The sequence below is a fragment of the Tupaia chinensis genome, unplaced genomic scaffold (assembly GCF_000334495.1).
Source record: "Tupaia chinensis unplaced genomic scaffold, TupChi_1.0 Scaffold000290_1, whole genome shotgun sequence".
NCBI classification, from domain to species: Eukaryota; Metazoa; Chordata; class Mammalia; order Scandentia; family Tupaiidae; genus Tupaia; species Tupaia belangeri.
The window spans coordinates 2746870-2764595 of NW_006159775.1; the positions used below are offsets into that span (position 1 = coordinate 2746870).

The window sequence follows — 17726 nt, forward strand, 5'->3', positions numbered from 1 at the left end:
GTCTATAGTTTTCCTTCCTTGTCCTGTCCTTATCTGTTTTAAGGATAAGGGTGATAGAGGCTTCATAGAATAAATTAGGGAGAGATTCACCCTTCTAAATCTTTAGAAATAACTTGAGCAGAATGGGGGTTAACTCTTTATTGAAAGTTTTATAGAATTCAAAGGTGAATCCATCAGGGCCAGGGCTTTTCTTTGTTGGGAGGTTATATATTACCGATTCAATCTCTTGGCTTGTTATGGGCCTATTCAGACTTTCTATATCCTCCTTGGCTCAGTCTTGGTAGATTATATGTGTCCAGGAATTTGTCCATCTCATCCAGATTGTCTTGTTTCTTGGCATACAGATGTTCATAGTATCCTCTAATAATATTTTGTATTTCTACTATGTCTGTTGTTATTTTGCCTGCTTCATTGCAGATCTGATTCCTTCATTATTTCCTTTCTACTAGAATTTTTTGGATCTTTTTTGCTGTTGCTTTTCCAATTTGACCAGAGGAAACAGAGAGAGGCAAAGTGAAAAAGCAAGATTCCAGGTCCAGGACTTGAACTGCAGTCAACCATGTGAGAGTCCAGCACCTCAACCACTATGCCACCTGCCAACTCTCTAACCATTAATTTTTAAGGAAGATCCATATTTAAAAACAAGGTGATAAACCATAACACTAGATTTCATTTCTTACAAGTAGCTTCCTTCTCCTTCTCCTAGCTCCCCCCAGTCATAGGGTCTAACTTACTTGAAGCCCCAACTTATAATGACTGGACTGCTTACAAAAGCACTTCCTCTCTGACAATTTTTAGCACTTGGTTAAAACTGAAAGTACAGCAAATACTACTCATTTTTTTCCCTATAATTCTCTTCTTATCTCCTTTGCCTTTTGCTCTGTGCAATTTAAGAATACACTAGTCCTAGTTTTGTCTCTTTTACTCATGAAAAGTATAAAGTTTGAAGCAGTCAAAAAACAAAATTCTCAGAGTCAAACCATCAACTGGTAGTCTCACTTCCTGCCACTCCTCTCTGTGTAATTGTGACTACTCACACTGTGGCTACTATTGTCCATTTGGAATCCATTTTTCCCTAGTGTTATATGATTTCCCAAACTTGTACTCTTTTCTCTATCTGTTAGCCATGTAGACTCATATTCTTGGTCTCTTTCCTCACCAAAAATTGACTTTGGCCCTGAGGGAAAAAGCTGCTTATAGAATGTTGGTTCACTTTCTCAGATTTCCTTCTCTCAGGGATTTCAGGTTCTCAGATCCTGGTTGCCTCTTAGCTGTCTGATGCCTTCAAACCTATTTCCAACATATATTTTTAAAAATTAGCTTTTCCAGTAAATCTCAGTGGAAACATTGACCTACTACAATCTTTTCCGTTGTGGCAATATCACCATGCTCGTTAACAGATTTCATATGTCTACCTTCCTGTACCAGGACAAATTGCTCTCTAAATTATTTCAGAGTTTTATGTGCATAATTTTATCAAAATAATTAGCATTCTGAATGATAAAGACGTGTACTTGTATATCTTTACTGCTAGATCATAAACTTCTAGATGGTAAAAACTATCTTGTTTTTCTTTATATTTCTACTACCTGTCACAAGATTGCTGCTGGACGTGATTATTTAATAAATAATTTAGAAGTGTGAGAATAGATCTGTAGCTTTCTGAATGAAGCAGTATGTCATATATCAGACAGATATTCCAAAGTTTGTTTTCCTCTGTATTTATATTTTTTTAAATCTCTCTTAAATTTATAGTATATTTGTAGATTTCTTACATTTTAAATATTTAACCTATTTGGAATTTATTTTGTTATATGAAATAAATGAGAGTTACAACTGTTTCTTTATTTTTTAATTTTAGGAAAATAAGAAAGTTGTGTCAAAAGTAGAGGAATTTACTTTTATGGATTAACCATTTATTATTTTATATCATTATATTATTTCAATAACTGGTTTTTTAATTGAAAGCAATATTTTCAGCATTGTAAACCTGTAGTAATTATCTGTTAGACAAATTTTAATTTGTCTCTGATATAGTTTTGTATTAGATATTATTTATTCACTTTATTAGGTACTTAAATCATTTAAATGGTACAAAATACTATTTATTTAACACACAAATCGTAATTTTTCATATGTATTTTTAAATTTTCTAGTTAGAATTTCACTACTCCCTATTTTTTTTAAGCGGCTTTTGCCGTAGGGAGTCTGTGCTTGCCAGAGAAAGAGAGAGACAGAGACAGTGAGAGAGAAAGTGTGAAATTGCCCCCCAGAGGGGATGGTCATGCTGCAATTCCTTCTCTTCTATTCTTCTGTAGGAATCTTGGGCACACACGTACATGTTCTTGAGTTGAGTTTTAAGCCACCAGGTCCAGGACTCAAACCACGTTCCACCACGCAGGAGTCCAACAACGTAACCATTACACCATCTTTTGGTCTTCTCTTCTATATTTCTTAGGATGGGTTAGCCACTCCCTTTCATAACTGCCACGATTTTTTGTAGCTCTTCTATGGCCTTTACCAACTGGTGCTAAATGTATCTGTTTAAAATTAAAGTATCGTCCCTGTGTCTACTGTGCTTCCTATTTCTCAATCTGGACTTATTTTCCTCTCAAACAATTATATTATACTTAAAAGATGTTCCTAAACTCTCTCGCCATCCCCCCCCCCACACACACACACACACTCACAAATGCTCTAGCGGAATAAACATCCAAGAATAGTCATTTCTCTTAATTTGGTTTACTGTCACATCCCCAGAATGTAGAAAAGCACCTGGTATGTACAATAGGTGTTGAATGAATGTCTCCTTCCTACAACAGATGGTAAACTCACTGAAGACAGGTACAGTGATCTAAGACTTTGCATCTCAGTAGCTATTGAAGCAAGTGCTAAGCAAATTTTCTAATACATGATAAGTCATTCTCTTGTAAATTAAAAGAGGTTATTATGTTGCTGTTCATATTCAAAGATAATTATACTTGTTATAGTCTTTAGCTGTTGTTCACCAAGTAATTCTTAGAATTAGTATGCAAAAGGGGACACATTTAAACTTTATTCATTTTTGAATACTTATTTATTGAACTTTGTAAACTCATGATTATTAGCTTGTGTAGAGCTGTTTATCATTTTTAGAATTCTTAGACATTACTTACTCATAGTTTATTAGGTATTAAAGTCAGAGAGATAACATGAAAAATACTTTTTTTCATTCATTATTTACATTTAATCTTTTTTTTTTTTTGAGAGATTTTCACTGTAGGGCGCGTGCGCTCGCCAGACAGACAGAGAGAGACATAGAGACAGAAAGCGAGAAATCACCCCCCAGGGGGGATGGTCACGCCGCAATCCCTTCTCCTCCATTCTCCTCTCGGGATCTTGGGCACGCACGCACACGCGCCCGGCGTGAGTTTTAAGCTACCAGGACCGGGACACGAACCGCGGTCAACTACGTGGGAGTCCAGTGACATAGCCATTACGCTAACTGCTGGTTCCCACTCGCTTTTGATTTTCTTTGCATCTCTTGTGCTGCATCAGTAGATAGAAACTCAGTCAGTTTTATGACACGCAACATCTTACTCCCTATTTAACCCCCTATTTTCTGGGGAAAAAAACTGCAATGACTTGAAGTAGAGAATGTGGATACCGCCTCACTTACACACTCATTCTCAGACTATAAAATCCCTCATCCCCCTCTTAGCCAGCACACAGTACCATATGGCCAATGTGCAGCGAAGGTGGGCTGGAGATCAAGGCTCCATCTTTCTCCTCAATAATAAACCAAGCTAACTTTTACAACAAAGCACCACAGCTGAACTGAGTCCTTCCTGTTCTCCCAAACCAGTCATTCTACTTGGCACTGGCCACAAGACAGAAAAGCTAGTTCAAGCCTCTCCTGGGAAGAAATAGCTTGCTTGTTTTCTTTTTTTGTGCTTTTTTGTTTGTTTGTTTCCCTTAAGTGAATCCCTTGTTTTTCTTCTTTCCATTTTATGGTTTTCTAAGAAGTCAATGCTTACTCGACTCACTAACAGTGCTGCTGTTGGCTGTGGCTGCAGCTGCAGTGGGATGGTCAATGTGGTATGGTTTCAAGCCTCACTTACTTGTCCTCATATTCTCAAACATTCAGCATCCATGCACATGTCTCACTTCCAGGATTTTCAAAAGATTGGAGATTTCCAATGAGGGTCTTAGGGTATCATCCTAATAGTAGCAGGTCAGACCTGGTTCTTCAGCTTCCTCAATTTTTTTGTTGCCCATGTAGCAATGGTCTTTGCTTTGCTAGTTTTCAATTTCCATCCTTCAGGTAACAGTTCATGTATCATTTTCCTAGCTTCTACTAATCTCAGTATATTCTCCCCAAATGCTGTACATAAGTCCCCGATCAGTCCATCAGCATAAGCTACTCTTCCGTCTGTATGATCCTCATCTCCTGCAATGTGGTCAATGAAAGAAAAATTTTATTCTGGGTTGTACCAGTATCATGTCTGGGTGTGTGTTCTCCTGATCATCTTTCAATCCCTGGACAATTCCAGAGTAGGCTTCCAAGCAGCCTTCTTCCCTTAACTGATTCAGTTTCATAGCCTGACTCATCCACTTGAGCTTGCCAGGACTGCTGGAGAGTATTCAATAGGACTTCTAGGTAGTTTTTTAACTCTCTTCCAATAGCAAGGGCAATATCACCAAACATGGTCAGACTCTGTGGCTGTACATCTTTACAGTGTACAATGTCATTTTCCCCAGCATCAATGCAGTGCATATCAGTCAAGACAAAGACATTACTATATATGTTATCATCAGCAAATAACTTTTCACTTTTTTGTCAATTAAACATATTTTTCCCCATTCCCCTTCTCTTTCCCCTTATTACCCAAACCCATTGCACTCCCTTTCTATCTCTAGTATCTACAAGTTGCCCTCCTTGCTATTATTTATTTATTATTTATTATTTATTTATGTATGTATGTATGTATTTATTTATTTATTAGAGATTTTGCCTTAGAGCCCAGCTGTGCACTCACTGGAGAGAGAGAGACAGACATAGTAACAGGGAAAGTGAGAAGTCACCCCCTCCCTGGGGGAGGATAGTCTTGCTATAGTCCCTTTTTCTCCATTCTCCTCCTGGAATCTTGGGTATACATGAGCACATGCCCATGAGTTTCAAGTCACCAAGTGCAGGACTCCCATATGCAGTCAGCCGTGTGGAAGTTCAGCGATGTAACCACTATGCCATCTACTGGTCCCCCCTCCCTGCTGTTGTATATTCCAATCTTACAGTTTCTGCTATAGAACACAGATATATGAAATATATTGAGTAGGGACATCCAAAGTCTGTCTTTGGTAGTCTTACTTGCTTTGCTTAGCATTTAAGTCTTCCAAATTTGTCCACATTGTATCACATGTCACACGTCAGGGTCTCATTGTTTTTTATGGCTAGTATTATTCCATGGAGTACATATGCCACATTTTTTCAATCCACATACCCTATAACATAGATTGTATTGGAAATAAGAAGAACAAAGATGAATAATATTTAGTCTCTGTCTTTAATAAGTAATAGCTAACACTTACATAGTTATTTTCTATATACCAGGTGGAAACTTTATATATTTATTTCTTACATTTTCGTAAGAATTCTGTGTGATAAATACTATTATTTTCTCCATTTTGATAGTGTGGAAACTGAGGCACATGGAGATTACTAACACAGTTTGTTATTGGAGCCTATACTTAATTTCCAGCTAAATTCTGGAGACTGTCTTTAAAGCCTTTTCATAAAAGGTAGTTTCTGAGTCAACAGATGGCAGACAGATTGAGGTGGTTGGCTCCCACATGGCTGACTCTGGAGTTTGAGTCCCAGGCCCAGTGCTTGAAAAAAATATCAGGTGCATATGTGTGTGCGCCCAAAATTCCAAGAGGGGAATGAAGCAGAAGGGGAATGACCAAGCATGGTCATTCTCTATGGGAGGTTACTTCTCACTTGCTCTCTCTTTTTCTCTCTCTCTTGCTCTGCCCCTCAATGGCAACTTCACAGGCCTTATAACAAACACAAAAAAAAAAAAAAAAAAGTAGCTACTTAGAAAAAAATTAGCCCTGGCACACTCTTTGTTCTCCTTTTCATGAGATATGTTCTCTCAGTCTCTTTCTGTATAACTGCCCTGGAGTTTATCTTCAAAATTGGTTTTAAGGGACCAGCAGATGGCATAATGGTTTCATTCAACTCCCAATTAGTTGATTGTTGTTTAAGTCCCAGACCTGACAGTTTAAAACTCACGTCAGGTGCATGTGTATGTGTGCACAAGATCCTGAGAGAAAAATGGAGGAGAAGGAATTGTGATATGGTCATGTCCCGAGGGGGGTGATTTTTCACTTTCTCTCTTTCTGTCTCTGTCTGTCTCTGTCTCTGCCCATGGTAGCAAAAAATCTCTCTCAAAAAAAAAAAAAAACCCAAAAAAGTGGTTTTGAGAAAAAATGCTGTTTCCCCTATTCTCCATGTCCCTGTTTCCCCTAAAACAAACATGTTATTGTAGTATGTGGTGTTACACCAGACATATTATTTTGTTGAAAATTGGGGTTCATAAAAATGATAGATGGAAGAAAATTATAAAACACAAATTTCTTACAGTAATAATTTCTGGCATTCATATTATCTTAGTTGGTCTTAAATGACTTTCAAAATTCAAATCAAAGTTATGGTACACTCAACATGACCCACTTGAAAAACTTTTTAAATAAATAATATTGTCTTGGCGAAAACTAAAGCTAGAAAATATATATGATTGGTCTCTAGGTAGTCAGCCTTAAAGGAATAGCAGATGGTAAACATTACCTATTAGAACAGGAAATTATTTCAACATTTCTTTTTAGCTAAGAAATCTTCAGAAAAGAAATAAGTCTGGTTGGTTGATTCTGAACGTAAACCATATGTTGTTTACATGTTTTGGCATTTATCCAATTTCCCTGAAGATAAGAGTGAAATTTTTTGGTAATAAAAAACCCTTTAAAACCTTTACTAATTGGATAATAATGAACATAATGAAAACAGGTGCTATAACTTTTTGAAATATGAGAATACATCTTCAGAACAAGCTCTGGGAATAGGATCACGAGGGAAAAAGTAATCTGCATATATTGATGATATATATATATATATATATATATATCCTGGAGACACCAAGACACACATTAAACAGAAATTTATTTTTACTGTGATAGAAATCAAAAAGATCAATCTAAAAGAGTTTTAAAATACCCTTTCTATTTTATAAGAAGTTCTTAATGGAAATATGTGCACTGTGTATAATATCAATATTCTAGTTAATATTTTAGACCTTTTCAAATACATTAGAGTGTGATAAGCAAGAGGTAATTGCTTGATGATTTTGTTAAAGGCCAATAGGACCTTGAATCCATCTAACCTGCAGATTACCTCACCTCTTGAGTGACAGTAACATCCATAAAATTCTGATCTTCCTTTCACTGGAAAGAGTAGATGAAGATGAGGTAGATTTTATTGCTTCAGCCACAAAGGACAGTAATTACAGCCAGAGGGGGAAGAGTAGTAGTGTACAGTAGTAACAGCCGCTCCTGACAGAAAGGCTTGAGAAACGGAAAAGATAATGGGGAAATCAAGGAGTAAAAAGACTGGTTTGAATCACTCCCTGGATGCAAACAGGACTTGCTAAGGTTTAATAAACTGAACCTCTGCTGCTGGGAGAGAAAAACTTTTCCTGCCTCTATCTTTCCTTCCAATGAAATGCTGGAACTGCAGGAATGTTTCTGAAGAAAAACGAATATTCAGAATAGTAACCAGAACTATTAAAATACATGATCAACTATTTAAAATATACAATAATGTATGTGTTTAGTATTTTGCAAAAAAAAAAAAAATCTAACTGCTGTGTGTGAAAATAACATGCAAAATCTGCCTGCATACAATATGGCCTGATACTAGAGCTCTTCTGCTGTTGCATAGGCATTGAAATTCCACTTATGATCATTTTTCTAAATGATTAGTGCTTATTGTGATTATTCTCTGGCTAATATATGTATGCAAAATGTGGCTGCAGGAAGTCGCTTTTGTTAGCATGCCCCCTCCCCCACCCTGAAACCTCAAGGCTCCACACATGGATGCTGGAGGAAGAAAATGGATGTGTGTGTGTGTGTGTGTGTGTGTGTGTGTGTGTGACCGACTGTATCTAACCTTCAAGTTGATACAATGATGATGATATACAAACAAAAAAAAATAGATAAAGCTTCCCCTTGATAATGCCATTCTTAATGCATTATTATTTTAGGAAAACTAAAAGTAAATAGGATGCTTTAAATTTAAGTAGAGTCAGTGTTTTAAAACAGCCATAGAGAGCATTTACAACTGGAAATTTAATATACCTGTGAATGGCACTTTTATTAAATAATCCTGTAATCTTCCAGCCACGTTCTTAACCAGTGATCTCCCTGTAGCAAAATGCATAGATAATCGACAACCCAGTCTGACAGTAAACTTGTTGGGGGGTTAAATCCTAAAGGAAGGAGCCCATAGCCCTGGAGGAAGACTGAGTGCATGTTTCCCCGAGTCTTTGAAGGCTCATCTCAGTAGTCCCACTGCTAGAATGTGCTCTGTTGTCATAGCAACACCATCTCCTGCTTCATACAGGAAAGATTAGCTCTTACTGTGCAGAGGAGAGAATTTAGGGGAAGTCAGACTAATCCCTGGGTGCACTTCGAGAGAAAGGTTGGACCTCGCCTGAGGGATGCTGTATCTGCAATGATAGAATTGGCCTGCCACAGACACTGGTATTTAAGTTGAAGAGCAGAATTCACAGTAAGTGTCAGCTCCTCCAGAGTGGAATATTGATGAATGAGGTTTGTCTAAGTCTGTTCAAGACTGTCCCGTGCAGCAGTAGAATGATAGCAGGACCCTCTGATGAGAATACTAGTGTTTTCCTAGTTTGGCTGGTATTTGAAGGGTTCACCAGATCAGAAACTTGAGGAAAATATTTTGATACTTCTGAAATGTCCATCCAACATCCTTGAAGCTTGGCAAAATTGGATAAGCAAAATAATTATAATAATAATGTATTATGTACTTGGGCACTTAATTTATTTACCATCAATTTTTGTGTATTTACATTTTAATTTACATAGAGAAATAGAAAATGTATGAAAGAACCTGTAATGTCTAAACAAGTTGTATTTCTTCAACACTAAAAGTGATGACATTTCATTTTAGAATGGCAAATATTCTCTTTCAATAATGTATAGTTTTTGAAAATCCCATTGGAAGTGTACAAGTGGCATGGTTCTTTTAAGGAGGTTATAATATGATGTAAAGGTATTCTGAAAGGAAGAATCATTTATTTAGCTATTGTATTTGGTGCTAGTGCTTCAACTTTTCAGCATGTAGCATGCGCAATGTGTAGATCTTTCAGGATTTTCTGTTGCTTGCTTCAAATGGATTTTGTTATGGGGAAATGTCTATGTGGGTTTGTAGGTTTTTTTCCCTTGATTTGTATTTATACCATTCTACAATTACTATGGAATATATATGTGCGTGTATATATATATATGTGTGTGTGTGTGTGTGTGTGTGTGTGTAGTGTGTGTGTGTGTGTGTGTGTGTATACACACACACACACACACACACACTACACACACACACACACACACACACACACATATATATATATACACGCACATATATATTCCATAGTAATTGTAGAATGGTATAAATACAAATCAAGGGAAAAAAACCTACAAACCCACATAGACATTTCCCCATAACAAAATCCATTTGAAGCAAGCAACAGAAAATCCTGAAAGATCTACACATTGCGCATGCTACATGCTGAAAAGTTGAAGCACTAGCACCAAATACAATAGCTAAATAAATGATTCTTCCTTTCAGAATACCTTTACATCATATTATAACCTCCTTAAAAGAACCATGCCACTTGTACACTTCCAATGGGATTTTCAAAAACTATACATTATTGAAAGAGAATATTTGCCATTATATATATCTTAAAAGCTGGGTGCCATGTCATGAATTTTAAATGTTTGCTATTAACATCATTATGGAGATGTCAAGTTCTTCAAAAACTGAATTACTTCAAATAAGTCTTTAATCCATATAAAAAAAGAAAAGAGTTTTTATTTTTCCAAGATATGTCAATTTTACATATTGTGCTACTAATGTGTAATCTGTATTTTTAGTAATATTAGTATAGATTACCATATATGTATATATTTTTAAATTTCAGATATTCACAGTGAAAATTGCATCATGTTGCATTCATGATGCTTTCAATTGTTTTGATCATGACTATATATTTATACCGTGCATTCAGAAATTAGGTCTTGTCTCCCCATACAAAACTTAAGTTACTAATATAGTTCACACTACAACTAACATCACAGTATGTGTTAAATATTACCCATTATCATGAAAATATGTAATCGCCATTTGAAGTGTGCTGTTTTAATTTCTCAGAATGGAAGAGACTTGGCTATTGCAGCAAAAACAGCACAGATCCCACATGTACTCCTTTTCTCAGAAACTTATTGATAGAATAGACCATAGGTCTTAGACTTGAACAGTCGTATTGATTTACTATGTAAAATTATTCCCTTTCTATGTTAGAAAGTACCCACAAACCCATATGGGTTGTACTTAGCTTAATAGCATTCAGGTTATAATGATGTAGGACAAAGCAGTTCAGAGAGCCCCTCTCAGTAAATGATTGCGGATTATTCCAGCAATCTCTGTTTGCTGATTTCTATTAGTAAATCAAGATAGGACTCTTAAAAATTAAAAAAGAGAAAGAGACAAATCTGCTGCCTTTTCCCTCCCCAGAAAACAAATTAGTGTAGTTCATCTCTCACTATAGACTTAGCAAAAATAATAGAAATCAATGACCTTACTCTGAAAAGACTGAAAGTTAAAGGTCATTGAATAATGCTAGGCTCCAAATTAATAAAACAAGACTTGGAAAGAAGAAGAATGGCTGAAAAAAAATGGGCGCCATTTATGTGGATAACAGAATTAAGTATATAGGTAGATAACTGGAAACTAATTTTTGAAAGTTAAGTCAGGGATTTAGCCTTTAATCAAAACAGTTGAAAAAGCAAAAACAAAACCTTGTTTTACTTAGGCTTTTCATTACAATGTTTCTGTACTTGTGTCTTTTGAAAATGTAGTGGTGACTGTCCTGGAGCAAAATGTTGTCTATAAGCCAAAAACTGATGGGGATTTGTCATCTCTCTGAAGTTTGGTTTGGCCTCTTCTAAGTCATCGCTTAGTGGGACCAGATTGTCCTTCACAGCCTAATTATCTCTTAAAAGGCAATGATTGCAGACCAGAAGAGGGTGTAATGGTTACATCACTTAACTCCCATGGTTACATCACTTGACCCTAGTTTGAGTCCTGTATACAACAGCTTAAAACTCACACCAGGCTCATGTATGCATGCCCAAGATCCTAAGACAAGAATGGAGAAGAGATTGCAGCATGGCCATTTTCCCTGGGGGGTAATTTCTCACTTTCTATCTCTCTGTCTTTCTGTTGAGTGTACTCACTCTATGGAGGAAAAATAAAACAGGCAATGCTTCAAGAATCTTTGAAAGAAGTAGAAGAAGTTGTCTCATTCTGGAACTGCCCTCAGAGTTTAGAATGCATTTGGAAAGTCCAGGAGTCATTTAAAGAATAAAAATCTTCAGGTCACTAAGATCTTTTAAAAGTTCTATTCGTAAGTGATCTGGAAATGCGCTGAACATTTACATGGAAAATCAGAATACAGGAAAGAGAGAGAGAGAGGAAGCAATGGCCCTGGAAATTCATAGCCCAAATATCTGCTAGGAAACAACGAATAAGCCATATACACACACGAAGCATTAATGCTTTGTTGACATGATAGTTACCATGTAAACTGAACACAGCTTCTACAATTGTCCAGTATGTTTGTGATTTGACTTCTGTATTATAGAAGATAGTCTACATAAAAATGTACAGCACAAAAAATATTACTGTGATACCAGTACTTTGTATTTGTTTCTAAAAATCAAATTAAAATTCAACTTGGCCATATTTGATTTAATTCTGTAATACATTATTAAGTTCGAAAGGCCACTTTGCAGAACTGTTAAATAGCAACCATTTTTCTTTACTTTCTTAAATTTCAAGATTTAAGCTGATACAAAAATATCCTCTTTATATTCTATAAGTTCAATTTCATATGTCTCAGGACAAATATGTCAGATGCTAAACTTACTGGTTTTCTTAGAGTCATGTGTAAGCAGATGGGTGCAGAAGAGAGCTAGAGCAGTAAATAGAAGGAGGATATAGAAAGACCAGAATGTTAGTCTGGAATATGACCTTCAATAATACATGCTTTTGAAGACTGATGGGAGCCAGTAGGCATTTGTCAACCAGGAGTAAGTAGTGTCCTCTGAAGATGTATTCTGCTGTTGTGTAGTAGGATGAATAGGTGGCATGGGCAATAGTCAGGAGAAGTGATTAGCACAGAGAGCTTAACTAGCATAGAAGCATTGAGAATTAAAAGTAGGGACTAGATTAGAAAGAAATCACAGATGTATAATCTATGGAATTTTACTTATTAAGTTATTCAGCCAAGATTTGTTTGGCTTCTGCCAGATAACACAAGATAGAAAATAGGAATTACAGAGGAAAATGATGAAGTTCAGGGTTTGATTGAAAACTCTCTGACCTAGCCATGGAAATGTGTGTCTCTTGTCCTAACTGACAGGGGTGCTGGGGAACCAGAAAGATATCGACAAGATCCTGTCAAAAATGCCTGTCTCTTTCTTCCATACACTCTCATTAAAACAAAAACCAAAATAAAACCTGGCCAAGTGCACTGGTGCAGCAGTAACACAGTGCTTCCCAATGCTGAGTCCACTTGGGGTGGTTCTGGGCTTATGACCCAAAGATCTCCCTCAGGGCAGTGTCCCCTTGACCTTGCCTAGTGGGCAGAATCACAGAATGGCCCTGATGGTGTTGCCCCTCTCTCTCTGTCTCCTTCTCTCATGGAAGAAATAAGTAAACTTAAAAAAAATTCAGTCTGGTGGGCATGACTGATAAATAGAAAATTATAATATCCTGTGGTAGGTAGTGTGATAAAAGAAAGCACAAAAGACAGACTCAGCCAATTACTGAAGAGAGAACTTAAAGTACCTTTGAGCCTGCAAGTTCACAGGTGTCATTTGTAAGCAGTAGACACAGGGAAAGTCAACAGAAAGGTGGGGTTTGTGAAGAAAAGAGGGTGTTAATGAGAGATAACCATGAATTTGATTTTAAACATCCTAAATTTAATCTTCAAGTCTTAAAAAACAAACACTTGGGGCTGGCAAGTGGTGTAGTGGTTAATGCACTGGACTCCCACGTAGCCAACCTCAGTTTGAGGCCTGGTGGCTTGCTTTCTCACTTTCCCTCTGTGTGTGCATGTGTGTGTGTCTCTATGGTGAGCACATGTGCCCTAGAGCAAACTTAAATAAATAAATGAATAAATAAATAAATAACACTGCATAGTTTACGTATAATGGGATTTGTTTTAGGCCATAGTATTGCATGAGATTTCCAAGTATCTTTAGCATTTGTTGAACTACTTTATAAACTTTATTTCCACTTTAATATTTGCATGTAACAATTAAATATCTGAAAACTTGATGTGTATTTTTCCTCTGAAATATACAACTTTTTAATGTGACCAAAACAGTTTACCTTTAATTTATTGAGCTCTGATATTTCTAACATTTGATCCTTTTCAATTAGGGAATTTTTGTTTTTTACATCAATATTTGATAAAAATAAATATAATATGGGTGGGACCAACAAAAGGCATAATGATTATGTAGCTGGGCTCCCCCATAGTCAATCGCAGTTCAAGTCCCAGACCCAGCAACTTCAAATTCATTCCAGGTGCATGTGCATGCATGCCCAGGAACCCTAGTGAAGAATGGAGGAGAAGGGATTGTGGCATGACCATCCACCTGAGGGGTGATTTCTCACTTTCTGTCTCTCTGTCTCGACAACCACACAAGCTATATAGCACAAATTCTCTTAAATTAATATAAATAAATAAAATACAAAAGAAAAAAGTCTATATTCAACTGAATTTGTGGGAAAAACACTTTTGTAGAAATTACCCAATTAAGTAGGGACAAAGGCATTTTGTTTGTCTTTTTTATCTGGATAATTGGCATAATTTTCTATTACTGGAGTCCTGAAATGATAATAATTACAATAACAGCCTCAACAATTACCATTTGTTTGGTCCTTTATAGTTTTTACTTGTTGGAGAAATAATACAATTCTGCCAACAAAACGTCTGTCTGTACCTATATGGGAGAAAGAGAGCACACAAATTATTACAGAGTAAGTGTGCGAGGTGATTCAAAAATGACCATAGTCTGGACAGAATTCCAGACGTATTTATACAGTAAAGGAAAGAACATGTATAACTTCTCTAGCCCCTTGATAGTTATAAACAGATGTGACTGTGATTGTCTCTCTTGTTCTCTTTTAGACAGAGAGAGATAGAGAAAGAGAGGGAGAAAGCACCCCCCATTGGGCATGGGCATGCTGAAATTCCTTCTCCCTCCTTTTGAGACGTTAGGCAGGCATGCACACTCACCCTGCGTGCAGGCCTCTGAGTCTGGGTCTCAAACCATCAGCTTGGCAACGTGAGATCACCAGCCATGGCTGGCCTGTGATTGCCTCCTATTTATCTCATGAGAGAGACCCCTGAACTGACTCGGAAGTATATATTTATAGTTTGAAGGGTTAGAAATCTCCAGTTTTGCATTGGAAAATCAAAATTTGGAGCCTTTTTTTGTACCTATATATATTTTTTATTTCATTCTTTTTCTTTTATTTCTGAAGAGATTTTTGCTATAAGGTGTGTGTGCATGCTGGAGAGACAGAGAGAAACAGAGACAGTAGGAGTGAAATCAGCCCCTCCCACCCCAGAAAGGACGGGCACACCACAATCCCTTCTTCTCCATTCTCTTTTTGGGATTTTTGGCATGCATGCATACACACCTGGCGTGAGTTTGAAGCTGCCAGGTCTGTGACTCAAACGGCAGTCAACTACATGGGAGTCCAGCAGCATAAACATTACACTATGTGCTGGTCCCTATACCTATATGTTTTCAAGAAGACACCCTAAAGAGGGAATAGTGGGGGCATATGTTACCCTTGTCAAAGAAAATATATCTTTTAATTGTTACGTAATGCTGATTATTTTATTTAATTTCCATACCAGTACTGCAAGACACTTGCAATTACTAATATATTATGCCTCAGATTTCATAGGGAGGCAGTTGATGCCTAGGAAGGTCAAGGAATATTTTTAAAGTGATATAAGCAAAGGACGGTTCCAGCTCACTCTGCATCTAGTAGTATCATTTCTTAGAGAAGCATTGCAGAGTCATTTTTGGATGCTACATGGAGATGTAGTGATAAGGAAACAATTGCTTTTTACTGTTTCCCCCCCCCTTGGGTATCTATCTACCTACCTAGATATCTCCATATATAATCAAATACATATATATTCCTTGTGTTATAAATAAATAGGTCATTGTTCATGCTCTGGTCTTTCAGGGCAACTTAGTTTACCCAGGAAGAGAAAAATGAAAATGATAATTGGAGCTTTAATAGAAAGAATGCAATTCAGAGTATTCCTGCAATTCAGAGTATTCAACCAACCATCCATCCCTCCATTTATTTATTCATTCATAAACCTGTAGTATGGGCCTGCTTCTGCCTAAGCACACTCCAGGAATCCAGAGAGAGTCACAGGCTGTCTCCCTCCTCATATCACCTTCCTTGATATAGACCAAGTGCAAGGTTAGATGTCTGCAAACAATTAATTGTAATAATTGTCCTGTAATGTAAGCACTGTAACAGCCCCTGTCTCTGTATGCAGATACTAAGACTTGGAGAGATTATGCCCCAAACACATAGTTTTTAAGTGACTAGACTGGATTCTTAAACTGTGTTTTTCTGACTATAAAGCTCATGCTCTTAACCACGGTGTCATTCTGCCAATTTCACAAGAGTGGAAATGCAGCAATGAAGATTAGCACAGGGTACAGTGCTGACAGCTAGAGTGTAGGGACACAATGTATGTGTGTGTGTGTGTGTGTGTGTGTGTGTGTGTGTGTGTGTATGTGTGTGATCATCTGGGAAGGCTGTAGCAGAAGAATTTTTTTCTCATTTGAAATACAGAAATAATTATTTCATAGGGTTGTTTTGAGAATTACAAACATTAACTACTATATGTTTAATAAATGGTACGAGCCATTTACTAGCCTTACTATCATTCATCTGCTAATTCTAGTCTTAATTACTACTCAGGATTTTCTTTCCTTTTCTTGCATCTTTTTTTCTGATGATTAAAAAGCACTTAGTCTATTAATATACTTGCTACACTCTCCTGAAAGTCTGGGGATGATGAAAGATCAATAGTCAACATTTACAACATTTGGTCTTCTATATAAATCCATTGGAACTTAAAATGAAGATAGAAAATGGTGGATATATTCCTCTAAACTTCAGAAAATAACATCATGTTTTCTGACAACTTTTCTCTTTATTTGAAGAGAGGAAGAGAGTTAGTGGGGTAGATCATTGAAAAGCTTTTCATTTATGAAAGAAAGCTTTCACTTTTTTTTAAAATGAAGCCTTCATTCATAGATTTGATTGAATTATTTATAGAGAACAGGAAAATTGAAGCCAAAATAAAAGTAAAGTTTATAATCAAGTCTTAAAGTAAGTCAGCAGGGTCAATAATTGAGCCAAAACATAAAAATGAACTACAGGATATTCAAAACATTGCACGCTATAGAAAAAGATCTTAATTTTTTTTTTGCTCCCAAATGCATGTCTATGTATAATTTTATATCGCTATCTGATGCTATACTATCAAATTACTTGCATAACTTCATGCAACAGAAAACTCTTTAAAAATTATTAAGTTGTCTATGATAGAATCACTTTTAGGTCATTCCTTTTAATAAAAGCTATGTATGTTATTATAAAACAATAATCAACATTCCAACATGGCAAATACAATGATTTGTGGGAAAACCAAAGTAGATTTTAAAAGGAGAATGAGACATTAACTTTGTTTGACACTGTCTGTACCTTCTAACTCATTCTAATAATGGTTACCTTAATTGGTAAAAAAATAAAAAGCAAGGACAGAAAAAAAGAAAATCTACTTTTAATGCGTCTCTAATGCTTAAAAGAAGTTTAGACATTTAGAAAATCTCAGAAGGCATAGTTTTATTAGAAAATGCTGCACCTGTATATCCTCTCTGTAGAAACTGCTTTAAGCATGTAGGAAATTTAAGGGTGATAACCAAGTTTCTTTTTTGCTTTAGCTAATAAGGTCCCCAGGGATGGTGTTCTTTCCATATCAGGAAGGAGACATGTGCGTCTCTTAACACCTGCCACAAGAGGATATTAGGGATCTTCTTCATGTTCAATGTTTTCTTCTGGCTGCCATTTTTTCATAGTGAGGAATGAGAGAAAAGGCCCAAGAATTTAATTTTTTTCCTGCTCATTTTTTGTTGTTGTTGTTATAAATCCTCACAGTATTTTCCCCAAGTTTGTCACTTAAGATTTCTTTGGAGCTTAGAATTTTTATTTTAATTTATTTTTTAAGAGTTTTTTACCTTAGGGTATGTAAACTTGCCAGAGAGAGAGA

General features: G+C 36.3%; 1 protein-coding gene across 4 annotated transcripts in view; it reads left to right on the forward strand.

Moving 5' to 3' along the window:
• Positions 1 to 17726, forward strand: part of NOL4 (nucleolar protein 4) — a 365383-nt gene that overhangs the window by 160347 nt on the left and 187310 nt on the right. The window contains exon 1 of one of the 4 annotated variants that reach the window (XM_006150558.3): positions 8694 to 8821. The exons of the other annotated variants lie outside the window; for them this stretch is intronic. The gene's annotated coding sequence lies outside the window, so the exon portion shown is untranslated. Of the gene's footprint in view, positions 1 to 8693; positions 8822 to 17726 lie in introns of those variants that run through there. 4 annotated transcript variants of the gene reach the window in all.